This window comes from Diospyros lotus, chromosome 3, assembly GCF_014633365.1.
Source record: "Diospyros lotus cultivar Yz01 chromosome 3, ASM1463336v1, whole genome shotgun sequence".
Lineage (NCBI taxonomy): Eukaryota > Viridiplantae > Streptophyta > Magnoliopsida > Ericales > Ebenaceae > Diospyros > Diospyros lotus.
In genome coordinates, this window is record NC_068340.1 from 18,040,764 (window position 1) to 18,055,157 (window position 14,394).

The window sequence follows — 14,394 nt, forward strand, 5'->3', positions numbered from 1 at the left end:
CAATGGAAAGGAAGCTCGGGGAGATCACTCGAACAACCAGGTCTCCAAGCGAGCTCGCAAGGTGGAGAGGGAAGAACGACCTCTACGATTAGGTCACCTTGACAGCTACAGTGCCTTGTCGGATCCCCAAGAAAGGATATTCGCCATGGAGAGAAGCAGGGAGGATTTCGGGAGGTCAAACCCGATAAGAACTCCCAACACATTCAGAAACAAGGAGAAATTCTGTGCATATCATAATGAGGTGGGTCATAACACCTCTGAATGCTGGACTTTGAGAGATGCCATTGAGGATCTCATCAGAAAAGGTCGGCTGAGGGACTATGTGGTGCAATCGACCAATTAGCCAACCCAGCAGCTAGCACAACAATCACCTCCCCTTGATGATGAGCGCACGCCGGCGATTCAGATGATCAATACAATTCATGGTGGACTTTACCTCGCTGGGAATTCCCACAGATCCTATGAAAGGTACATATGTAAGGCCAACCACATTTTGTTGGCAAGATCAAGCGGGCAGGCCGGACCTACGAAGCGAGCTAGGGTGATGACAAAAGAAATTACTTTCTCAGAGGAAGATGCTAGAGATGTCCACTGGTTGCACAATGATGTCCTCGTTATTCGTGCTTGGATTGACAATGTGAAAGTGCGAAGAATAATGGTGGACACTGGTAGCTCAGTGAATGTGATGTACAAAGCTTGCTTTGATCAGATAGGACTGGGACCGGAGCAATTGAGCTTATCCCCAAAGCCACTCTACGCATTCGAATGAATTTCTCGGTCATTCGAATGTTTTCAACAATACGCTCACTAAGAATTATGGGCTATTCGAATACAACAGTCATTCGAATGTGCAAAGCATCATTCGAATAACTTATCCGAACGTCAAGAGAACTATTTTATTTATTTATTTGTTTTATTAATAACAAAAACAAATCAAACAAATTCATATTCGAATGAAGGGTGGGTTATTCGAATGAATGCTTATGTTTTAGAAAGAAAGGCAATGGGCTATTTGGATGAACGTAAGGTTATTCGAATGTGCTGAGGGCTTTTTTAAACGATTGGACACTTCATTCAAATGAATTTGGCTCTCATTCGAATGAATTTTGAACAGTAACCCACTTAACAAAGGTTTTGCATAGGTCATTCAAATGCAACAGTAACGCATTCGAATGAATTTCACGGACATTCGAATTTCTTTGAGAGCATTCGAATGGTTTTAGCGTTATGCTCGCTAAGGCCTTATGGGTCATTCGAATATGCCTGAGCTCATTCGAATGCTGCAAAGATCACTTGAATATGTTATTTGAATATCAAAACTTCTTTCTCTTTTTTTTTTCTTATTTATTGGAATGAACTATTAACTAAGACTTAATGGAAATAAATTGCCACAATTTAAACACAAACAATAAAGCAAAAATAAAAATAAGCATGGCTCAGGCATAAGAATAGACATACCTTATTCCTTCTTACAGCATGAAATAAATCAGAGGGAGTTGGAAGAATACCTGGTAGTCTTTAAGACAGATGTGAATCCATCAGCTTGCTAAAATACTAAAAATCAAAATAAAGAGTGAGAACAGCATATCAAAACAAGACACCATATTTTTTTCATTTTCTTTTTATATACACAATTTTTTTTTTCATTTCCCTGGATCAGCAAGATCCATGCTCGTTTCCTCATTAGACAGCAGCTCAAGATAAGCTTTCAGTCTATCCCCATTTACCTTAGTCACTTGACCATCATGAAGATTTTCTATGTCATAGGCACCATGCTTTGAGATAGATCGAATTCTAAAAGGTCCAGTCCATTTGGACTTCAACTTTCTAGGAAACAAATGAAGCCTAGAATTATATAGAAGCACATATTGACCTACCTTGAAATCTTTTCTACTTATGTGCCTATCATGCAGGTTCTTGATGTGCATTTTTGAAATTCTAGCATTCTCAAAAGCTTCATGTCTCACTTCTTCTAGTTCATTCATCTGCAATTTTCTATTGTGGCCTACCTTATTTGGATGTTCATTAATTTTCTGATAGGCCAATAAGCCTTATGTTCTATTTCCACAAGCAGATGGCAAGGATTTTCAAATACCAATCTATCAGGAGACATGCCTAAGATGATTTTGTATGCAGTCTTGTAAGCCCATAGAGCATCAATCAACCTTAAAGACCAGTCTTTTCGATTAGAATTGACAACCTTTTCCCAAAATTCTCTTTATTTCCCTATTAGCTAGTTCAGCTTGGCCATTGGTCTATGGGTGATAAGGTGTGAAGACTTTGTGCACTACCCCAAATTTTCTCATGAGCTCTGCCACTGGCCTATTGCAAAAGTGTGATCCTCCATCACTGATGATGGCACGTGGCATACCAAAATGACTAAAAATATTTTCTTTCAGGAATTTCACCATTGTCCTATGATCATTGTTTCTAGCAAGTATAGTTTCAACCCATTTGGATACATAGTTTGCAGCAATCAAAATGTACTCATATCCAAAAGAATTGACAAATGGACCCATAAAATCTATTCCCCAACAATCAAAGATTTCTAGGACATAGATGGGCTGCAGAGGCATCATGTTTCTTTTGGTTAGACTTCCTAATCTTTGACAACGGTCACATGAAGCACAAAATTGGTTCACATCCTTAAACAATGTCGACCAATAAAATCCACTCTAAAAAAATTTTTGCAATGGTTTTTCTTGTGGAGAAATGGCCTCCGCAAGCAAGAGTATGACAAAAATTGATTACACTATGTTGTTCATGCTCTGGAATGCATCTCCTAAGGATTTGGTTAGCACAATATTTGAACAGATATGGCTCAAACTAAAAATAAGTTTTCACTTTTCAAAAGAACTTTTGTTTGTCTAATCTGGTCCAATGGTTTGGAATCAACCCTACAGCTAGGTAATTTGCAATATCAGCATACCAAGGGACATAGGCTTGACTAGAAATAGAGTTTGCATGCAAGAGTTGCTCATCTGGGAAATTGCCATGCATTGGCAATTCAGATTGTGTGAGATCCTGACCTGGGATTCTAGACAAATGATTAGTCACAACATTTTCTACCCCTTTTTGTCCTTGATTTCTAAATGAAACTCTTGAAGCAGTAAAATCCACCTTATGAGACGTGGCTTAGCATCTTGTTTTAGAAAGAGGTATTTCAATGCAGTATGATCAGTGTACACTATGACATGTGACCCTACCAAGTATGATCTAAACTTTTCTAGGGCAAACACAATAGTCAACAACTCTTTTTCAGTTGTTGTGTAATTCTTTTAGGTCTCATTGAGTGTTTGATTGGCGTAGCAAATAACATGAGGTTTATTTTCCTTCCTTTGCCCTAAAATTGCCCCTATTGCAAAATCACTTGCATCACACATCAACTCAAAAGGTAATGTCCAGTCTTGTGGTTGGATGATGGGTGTTGAGATGTGTGCATTTTTTAATTTATGAAAAGCATTTTGACAAGCAGGAGTCCATTCAAACGGAACATCCTAAGACAACAAATAGCACAAGGGCCTTGTTATGGTGTTAAAAGAAGCAATGAATCTCCTATAAAACCATGCATGTTCTAAAAAGCTTCTGATGTCTTTCACATTCCTAGGAGTGGGGAGTTTTTGAATTATTTCAATTTTTGACTTGTCTACCTCCATTCCCCTAGATGAAACTATATGCCCTAAGACTATGCCTTGTTTCACCATGAAGTGACTCTTTTCCCAGTTGAGTATCAGATTTGTTTCCTCACATCTTGCTAAAACTTTTTTTAGATTTTTCAAACATGCCTCAAAATTGCTTCCATAAACAAAGAAGTCATCCATGAATACTTTAACAATCTGCTCAACCATTTCACTAAAAATGCTCATCATACACCTTTGAAATGTGGCTAGAGCATTGCATAACTCAAATGGCTTGCACCTGTAAGAAAATGTCCCAAATGGACATGTGAAAGTAATCTTCTCCTGATCTTCTAGTGTAATTTCTATCTGATTATACCTTGAGTACCCATCTAAGAAATAATAGTAAGCTTGGCCTACTATTCTCTTTAAAACTTGATCCAAGACAGGTAGAGGAAAATGGTCTTTCCTAATCATGGAATGAGCTCATTCTTTTCATTTTGGACTACAGTGACTCTAGATCTCTTTGGCACTACTTGAGTTGGACTTACCCACTTAGAATAAGAGATTGGATAAATTATTCCAGCATCCAACAGTTTAAGCACTTCTTTTCTGACAATTTCTTTCATGTTAGGAATTAATCTTCTTTGCATTTGTCTAACTGTTTTTGCTACTTCTTCTAAGAATATCCTATGAGTACAGATCAAAGGGCTAATAACTTGCAAATCTGTGATGATCCATCCTAATGACTTCTTGTGTGCTTTTAGAATTTCTATCAGCTGTTGCTCTTGTTGAGGTGCCAAACTAGAAGAGATAACCACTGAGAATGCTTCCCTTTCTCCAAGAAAGACATACTTCAAATCATTGGATAATGGCTTTCTCTCAGGTGTGGACGAGAGGCTCATAGCAGATGTAAGCTTACTGTTCAAGTTCCCTAATGGCTCTAAACTAGGCATCCATGTGCGTTTTTTACTCTCTTTGCCTATGAATTCCACTTCTCTCATTTCCTCAAAATCATGGTTTCCTTCTTTGGGTCTTCTCATGTACTCTTCTTCAAAATAATCATTGGTCAGTATTTAGATCAAATCTACCTCCTCCACTTCACTCTCAGTGTCCTGATGTTTGGCTACCCTAAAGATATTCATTTCTACAGTCATATTCCCAAAAGATAGTTTCAACACACAATTTCTGCAATTGATGATGACATTTGATGTTGCTAAGAACGGTCTACCCAGGATGACAGGAACAAGAGGTTGAGGACACTGATGAGGCTGGGTGTCTAACACTATGAAATCTACTAGAAAGTAGAATTTATCCATTTGAACCAAGACATCCTCAACTATCCCTCTAGTCACTTTGACTGACATATCTTCCAACTGTAGAGTAACTCTGGTAGGCCTCAATTCTCCTAGACTCAATTGTTGGTACACACAGTATGGCAAAAGATTGACACTTGCTCCTAAGTCTAAGAGTGCTTGGTCCACTTTCTGGCTTCCTATGATGCATGAGATGGTTAGATAGCCTGGATCTTTGTATTTGGGAGGGGTCTTGAATTGTAGGATGAAACTGACCTGTTCAGTTAGAAATGTTTTTTCATACACATTTATTTTTCTTTTTACAATGTAGAGATCTTTCAAAAACTTGACATATGAAGGTGTTTGTTTTATTGCATCCAAAAGTAGAATGTTGATTCTCACTTGCTTAAACATTTCATATATATTTGCATTTTGTTGCTCATTTTTTAAATAATTCAATCTTTGTGGAAAATGTGGTTTGGGTCTATATTGAATTTATTTCCCTGAAATGTTATTACCTCTCCCATATTTTGTTTTTCATTTTTTTTTCTATTTTTTCATTTTTCTCCACGATAGGTTCATGATCTTTTGGTTCTTCCTCTTCAACAGCAGGTTGACTTATCCTAAGGTCAGTTGGTTTCTTAATTATTCTTCCACTTCTTAGGACAGTCACTGCTTGAACTTATTCATGAGTGTTGGTTTCACTACTTAAAGCTTCTACCTGATTGGTTTGCCTAATTGGATTAGGATTTGGTTGGGATGGAAACCTTCCAGGTTCTCTCACACTCAATATTTGGGTTAACTTGGTCAACTGGGTCCTGATGTCTTCCATGGCTCTGTTTGTTTGCTCCTGAGTTTTGGAAACTTGATTATTGATCCCTGTTTAGCTCTGGATGAATTGATGCAATGTGTCTTCTAAAAGTCTTCTATGAGGTGGCTGGTAAGTGCTGGATAAGGAACCTTGATTTGGTTAGAAAGATTGTTGTGCATGTTGTTTAGGGAAGAGTGGTTGAGAATGATTTGCAGAATCATTTCTCCAAGAAAAATTTGGGTGGTTTCTATTGTTGGGATGATATGAGTTGTAGTTCTAGTTATGCCCATAAAAGTTTCCCCCTTGATTTTAGTTTTGCCTACCCTCAAAGTTGTGTGGATGTGTGTTATTTGTTTGTCTATACAAAACCTCTTTAAAAGTAGGTAACGTAGGACATTCCTCAGTCTTGTGTCTTGTTGCGTCACAAACTGCACATTTCACTTCCACTTGATTAACAGATTGTGTTTTCTTGGTTTCTAGACTTTCAATTTTTCTTGTTAAGGCTGTTATTCTAGCATTCGGATCATCACTCTCACTCAGTTGGTACCTACCTCTAGACTGTGGATTTTCTCTTGAGTCATTAGAGGATAATGGTCTGATCTCCCAGTTTCTAGTGTTTTCTACTAAGGTATCAAAGAATTGGAACACCTCATCTAGAGTCTTCTCATAAAACTCACCATTACATATGGTGGACACTAGCATTTTCAAGTGAGGACTAAGAATGTCATAAAAGAAACTGACCACTCTCCATTGTTCGAAAGTATGGTGTGGGCAAGCATGGAGAAGGTCCTTAAACCTCTCCCAAGTTTGAGCAAAGTTCTCATTGGGTTTGCACACAAAATTCACAATCTGCCTCTGGAGAGTGGCGGTTCTATTGGATAGGAAATATTTTTTCAAAAATGTCGTTTGCATTTCCCTCCAGGTTCCTATGGACCTAGGTGGAAGAGTGCTCAACCACATCTTAGCCTTATCCTTAAGTGAAAATGGAAAGAGCTTCAACCCTATGACATCTTCATTCACTATGTGATCCATACAGGTGCTACACACCTCCTCAAATTCTTTCATATGGGTGTATAGGTTTTCAGAGTCCATGCCATAGAAAGTTGGCAACAGTTGGATGGTGTCAGGTTTGAAATTAAACCTATGATGGTTGATGGGAATAGTGATGCATGATGGAGTTATCTACCTAGGAGGATGAAGATACTCCCTAAGGGGTCTGATCAATTCCTTATCAACAGGATCAGGCTCACGGTGGTCACTACCATGCCCAGACATGTTATTATGTTGAGACAAAAGTGAATGCAATAGTGAAAGCTCAAATCAGATAAGAGTATTTTCTGAATGCAAAACTTGTTCCACCACTCTACCAAACCTAAGTCTTATGCACAACACAAAATTAAAAAGAAACTAAAACAAAGAGAAAGCAATGAAATGAGCAGAATGAAATGGGAATGATTACTTTCTTACCTTAACCTCCCCTGCAACGATGCCAAAATTTGCTACATCACTCACCCTGTATTGTCACTTTTTATACTTTTTCTAGTTATAACACAGATAATTTAATAGCTCAAATTGTCAAAAAGAGTGAGGCGTTTAGACTCGCTAGTGCACAAGTGTAATCCTAGTAGAAAATTAAATTTTTCGAGTAAGACCAGGTCGATTCTCAGGGAGATTACTCATGGAAGGAGGTAATCACACCAAATCAATCAGCTTAAAGAATATGAGAAATTGTTCAAATTGATGATGATAATCTGTTGTCTGGATATGGAGAAATCTTGGGTCAAGACAATTCAAGTGCCAAGCTCAACTGATTCCCATAAAACTTACTTAAGTATAATAGAATATTTAGATTGCTTGAGGTTTAGCCATTAAATGCACGATTGAGATAATGATAACTCTAGTTTAAGCAATCCCATACATGGCATGGAGGATTCTATGTCAAGCAGCTATCATAAATCAGTGTGTAAATAATGTGTTGCAAAGATAATCGTTCGGGCTTGGGTATGAGGACATTTCCAGGTTAAGTAACCTTCATACATGGCATGAAGACTCTAGGTTAGGTATACGAACCAATCCAAGCCTAAAGTTTTAAATGAAGAACAACTCTCAAGCTTTCTTGGTTTCTCCTATTGAACACATGAAGTTTGGTTACTTTGGGTAATTAAAGGCATTGGACACTGTCCTTGCCTTTCCCCAAGTTTAGAGTTAGCTACTCATCTTCATGGAAAATAAAACAAATTGAATTTAACTCAGTAGATAAAATGATGAACAAAATAGAGGCAAACAATAACAATAACTGGAAGATGAACTACTATTGCATTGAATACTTGAACAAAGCTATGACTGGTATTGAACTTACAGTAAACTCAAAGAACAAAACAAATAACGAGAATTGGAATGCTAAAAAGTACAGACAAACATGCAGAATGTAAAGACTACGCTACTGATTCCTTTCTGGTTCTAAACACAAAAAGAGATTTTTGTTCTTGTCCCTACTACCTTGATTCCGAGGAGGATTATCCCCTTTTAAGATTGTCACGCATGAAGGAGGGGGACCACTTGGTGAAAAGTTGTTCAAAAAATTCGTGAAATTTACCACTTGTGCCACCGTGTTCATTTGCACGTTTGAAGGCTTGTTTCGGGTGATCATTTGAATGAGTGAGAAGAGACATTCGAATGTCTTGAAGAATTCCTTTGGCCGCTTGCATCATTCGAATGAGTTCAAGGCTCATTCGAATGAATTTCATGTTTGTTGTTCATTTGTATGGCAATTTCCTCTGTCATTCAAATGCAACAGTAGCCAAATTCGAATGAATTTCTAATTTTACTCTTTGATTTCTTTTACACATTCGAATGACTTTAGCAACATTTGAATGTCCTTATTTTCATCCGAATGATCTTGGGCTATACGAATTACCTTGACTTATTGAATTGCTACTTCACATTTGAATTAGGCTAACCTCATTCGAATGTATTCCCAATTGCTACTTCACATTCGAATGTCTTAAAGAATTCATTGGAATGATTTTCCTTGACTGCTTTGCATCTGAATTGCTTTATCTTCATTCGAATGTGCACTTGGTGATCCTCTCATTCGAATGATTGTAGAGTTTATTCGAATGCCTTTGATTTTCTTCTACATTGTCTTCCATCTGAATTGCTCCATCCTTATCCGAATGACTCTCTCATTCGAATGACTGCAGATTTCATTTGAATGATATGCCTTGGCTGCTCCTTTTTTCTTTCTTTACTTGGGTCACTCATTTTCATTTGATTATGCTTGATCACGCCTCAATTGAATTATTTTTAGTCATTGATCCATATCTCCCCTTGAATCCTACAAACAAGTATTTTTTATATTTTATCTCATTAAATTGATTAGGGATCAATAAATATTATGAAAAAATTTGATATTTTTGATTATCAATTAGTAGCTCATCTGTCAATTCGAAGTCTTCTGAGCCCACTCCCGCAGCAACAAGAAGGTCAAGGATCTCGATCTCTCTGGTCGACAAGGTCAGCCTTCCACTTCCAAAGTATGCACAACATAGTAAGAATGTCAAAGATAATAAAAGGAAATGAAAGAACTTGTGCGAACAGGTATGTCCTTACTTGGAACCAGCGTGAAGTTGTAATTTTTGAGAGGCTGAAGAGAGGGGCAAGAAATGAAGAACCAATGGGACTTGTAATTGCCCACATTGGACTTCCCTTTGGCCCTGCATCGGCAAGGAAGGGATTTGTAGGGTGAAAGACGAGCTGTTAAGTAGTACAACCCGTCCTTAGCATTTTTTAAAGAAAAAAGAAATTTGATGAGTCTCGGTGATGGGGGAGAAAGCTCGTTCATAAGGAATAAAATGGATAAAGAAGTGAGTTGGGTGTAGGAGTTTGGGGTTAATTGGAAAGGCGCGAGCTTGAGCTCGTTCAGTAAGTTGAGGAAATATGGGTTGATTGGAAACCTAAACCCAGACTCAATATGATAGGGGTATTTTCTGAACCATTTCTTATGGGCTGAACTCGACTCAGCAGGTCGGCCCAATCTCCTAAAGCCCAATAGGCCCAAGGCCAAGTTCATCAAAACAAGGTCACACGTCATTGAGACTCGAGCTCAAATCGTGGAACTAGGCGAGCTCCCAGTGATGCTTCCAACTCGCTGGGCTTTCAGCTCGCTGGCCTAATTGTTCAGTTCGCATAATAACAAAGATCGTGGAACAACTGGAGGCAGGGACCCACCTACTTTATCAGAGGCAAACCAGATCCCTGGTAATACTGAACCCACTCCCGATTTCATGGAATTGATAAGGACACTTTATCCCCGATGACATTATCCTTCCATTTATGGATTTTGTGAAAAATTATAAATATCCCACACTATAAATAGGGGTCAAAACACCATTGTAAGGGGATGGACAACAATAATATGTTGTTACTCTACCAGAATAACAAAAGAACAGTCGTGGACTAGGCATTATTCTGGTCGAACCATGTAAAAACTTCCCTATATGTGACTTATTATTGGTTTTCATTGGTTCCTCCTCTTTGCATTTGTGCTCATTTTTCTCATTGCGGGCCTATGAATCACAGTCGATCGACTCTGAACGTCGACATATAGGAAGTTATTAAATGAGAATAGACTCGTTATAACTTAGAAATAGGGTAACAGATACTTTAGGAGATTTCGTAATCACATACTCAATTTATTTATTCATTGGCATAAAAATCTATGATTTACATTGCATAGCTAGGTTCATACATGTTCTTTAGTTATTAAAATCCACTGATTTCTTTGATTCAAGTTGCTTTCTAAATCAATTTTATTTTATTAGTTTAATTTAAATTTTCTTCATCAATTTTTTTACTTGTTCTTTATTAAACCTGAAATTTCTGATTGTCTAAATAATATAAAAAGTTTGAAAATTTGGTATTTGAAATCTGTTCTCGTGGGAATGATATTCTTACTCACTACTATATTACTTACGCGACCTATACACTTGTGGTAGATTTTAGGGCGATCACTGTCGACTGGTGAGGTGACATGTCGACCGTTTGGTGACACTAAAGCGAATCGCCGATCGGGTCGAGGACAGTTGTCGACTGATTGCTCTTAGTCATGGACTGTCAACCGACTCTACCATTATGTGACATATTGCATGGCATCGTAGTGCATGGGACTGGGTTTGCACCATTGGGGGAAACATAAGCTATGTATGCTTGGACACGTACATCTTAAAATGTCTAGGTGTGCAAGCATTGCATTAGATGTGTATTTATTACAGTAATGGAAGGATCCAAGAATCATGTCCCTAACAATTAAGCAAATCTCATCAGATCATAATCACATGATTTTAGGCAATCCCTTGATTGTCGATCATGGTGTAGATGGAATGTTTGACTTTGTTATTATCTTGTACAAAATATTGTATAAATTCAATATGTATATCCCTACCAGAAACAGTGGTGGATTTTCTCATTACCTTCTCTGTATTCCTATGTGGGCGAAACATGGCCTGATGCTTGGCTTATGGAGGTCAATGAATCATGTTTATGCTTACTACACCATTGCATTTATTATTTATTTCATTGCATGGTTCCATTATGATGTGGTATAGAGTTGACCCTCGATAGCGATGAGTGGAGCTAGGCTCCAAGTAGCTATGATTTGGGAACTTTAGCATGTGGATTATGTTGTGAGGGCCTCAGGCTCATGTGAATTATGTTGTGAGAGCCTCATGTTCATGTGGATTATTTTATGAGGGTCTCAGGTTCATGTGTCTTATGCTACCCAGTCATAGTTATGGCAAGTTTGTATGCCGGAACTTGGGTGCCAAGTTGTACATTTCGTATGTGGGCCCCAAAAACCAATATGTGCATTGGTATATTTATGTTGAGAACTAGATATCTTGGTGCATGACTTGATGTGACATTATCATTTGCAGCATTGCATTTTGTGGGACATATTCTGGGTGAGAGATTTATCCACATTCCTATCATTATTTCTCTTTTTAGACTTGCTAAGCTTTATGGCTCATCTTGATTTTAATATCATTCCAGTGTAGGAGTTGATGTCAAGAATGGATCATTTGGCACGTCAGTCTTAGATGGCTATGTGTACAAGGCAATCCCGACCGAAAAGATCTTTGGAAGTGAGTTGTTGACAAGGGCTCAAATGTTGTGTTTTGCTAGATTTGGTTAATTGATGTCTTGTAGTGTATGATAAAGTCCCTGAAATGTGTATCATAATTTTGTCGCTTCCATTGTTGTATATTTAAGTTATTAGAGTGTTTGTAGATAATAATTGAGAAAATTCTGGGGGTGTTATAATAAATTTTAATTTGTGTTTGATTAATCAATTTTTTAAAAAAGTTTTTTTGAGGAGAATTTGCTTTCGAAAGTTATCCTAAATAATAAGTAACTTAAATTCATACGGTCAAGGTACATGAAATTTAAAAATATAATATAAATTCATTTTAATATAAATGAGTTTAATTAAATTATTTTTTAAAATTAAATAAAAATATGAATGAAATTATGCTTGATCCGTTAATTAGGATCATTAAAAGAAATAGTAGTTAATTATACATTAAAATTAACATTTTATATACTTATATATGTTTATCTAAATATCCTAAATGCTAAATTAATCTTTTATAAATACTTAATTCAATTTGAATAGATTTAACTAATATCATTAAATATTATAGATTTATGGGATTATTAATATTGCATAACAATTTAATTAGGTTTAGGCTGGTACTCTACTCATTGCTTTCTTCTATTGTTGCAATTTCAGTCATTTCATTTGTATTTACAATTCATTTAATAATCTTATTAGTTGATGAAATAGAAAAATTATATTATTTGTCAGAAAATGGCATGATAGCTATTTTTTTCTGTATAACAAGATTATAATTAGTTACTTGTTGGATTTATTTGGGCTATTTCCAATTAAGTAATTTATATAAATCATTAATCTTCCTTTCAAAAGTGCAACAACTTTCAACTGCTATATATTTGGCTTCAGCTATTGAAAGTGTAATTGATGTTTGATTTTACTAAACCAAGAGATAAGTTAACTTTTCAAGAATTGACAAGTTCTACTTGTAACTTTTTCTATTAATTTACTTTCAGCCAAATTTGGATTTGAGTACCCAATTAATTCAAAAGAAAAGCATTTGGGATATCAAAGCCTTAGATCTTTTGTTCCTAAAAGATACTTAAAAATTCTTGTTACAGTCGTTAATTTTATACAATAATTTATATTATTAATTTGATACAATAATATAAATTATTATATTATCATATTTTAGATTATTATCATAAATTATTATTTAAAATATTTAATAATTGTCATAATTAATTTTTTTTTCAGTTATCATAATCATAAGTTATTTTATGTTTATCAATTGAATAATTATTAATAATATTTTTTATAAATTATTTTATCATTAAGAAAACAACTAAATGTCTAAAAAAATACAAAAAAAAGGCTCCAATTGTATTGGCGGGGGATTCCCCGCCTTTTTTTCCCTTGGCCAAATCCCCAAAACTCCAACAACTTGGCTTCATCTCCTTTTCTCAACCCGTTAAAGCATTCTCTGATTCTCATCGCTATCGCTACCTCTACGTCGTTGCCGCTACATCGCTGCCGTATCCAGTTCTTTGCTAAAGCCCTCTTTGCTTGTCATTGCCTCTCCTACCTCAACATCATCACTGACTCCAGCTCCATTGCAGCCTCCTTCCTGCCTCTACGTCATTGCCGCCTCCAGATCCACCGCTCCAATTGCCGCCTCTAGATCTACTATTGCCAAATTCGTTGCATCTACATTGCTACCACCTCTAGATCTATCGCCTCTAGATCCGCATGACCAGAGAGAAGTTGGAGCATGTAATACCCATAATTCTTATAGAATTATGTGTTTTGAAGAAAGGAACGATGTCCCAATGCTTGGTGAAAAATAGAAAAATTTTCATGCAAAAGTGTAATTTTTCGAAGCTATAGGGCAAAAATGCAATTTTTACAAAATTCAAACTTGGGTAAGGCGGGAAACAATGCCCAATGAGGGCTTGAGAATCTTATAGGGGCATGGATAAAAGATATTAGAAGGGGAAAATAATGTATTCAAGCTGTTGGGGGATTAAACATAAATATGCAAAGTTGAAGACCAAAGTGAAAATGAAGAAACCTTGCAACCAACTTTACTAGAGGAAGGAACCAGCCATCACCAGAGAAAGGAACCGCCTATAAATATGGAAGAAAATCTAAAGGATGAGGAACAAACCATGAAACCAGTCCAAACGTGAGAATCCTAAGTTTATTTGAGGGATTTCAAGGTGAGGAATAGAACCACAATAGGGAGAGGAAGATTCTTCAACAAACGGAAAGAGTTTTGGTGTTAAACTGAGAGAGAGATAGGTGGGTGACCAGAAAATCGCATTTGGCCGGAATCTGGGTTGGGTGACCAGAAACTCAATCTGAAAGTAAAAACTGAAGCTATATCATTGTAGAGGCGGGAGAGAGGAAGATATAGGTGTAAATGAGAGGCAAAATAGAGTTTAAAAGAAGGAGAAAAGTCGAATAAATTGGAGTTGCTCGTGATCGTCGACGAAGGAATGCGAGGAAGAAGGCACACATACAGTACACGCGCCAACCAACCAGGTGCGTGAGCCACGAGTA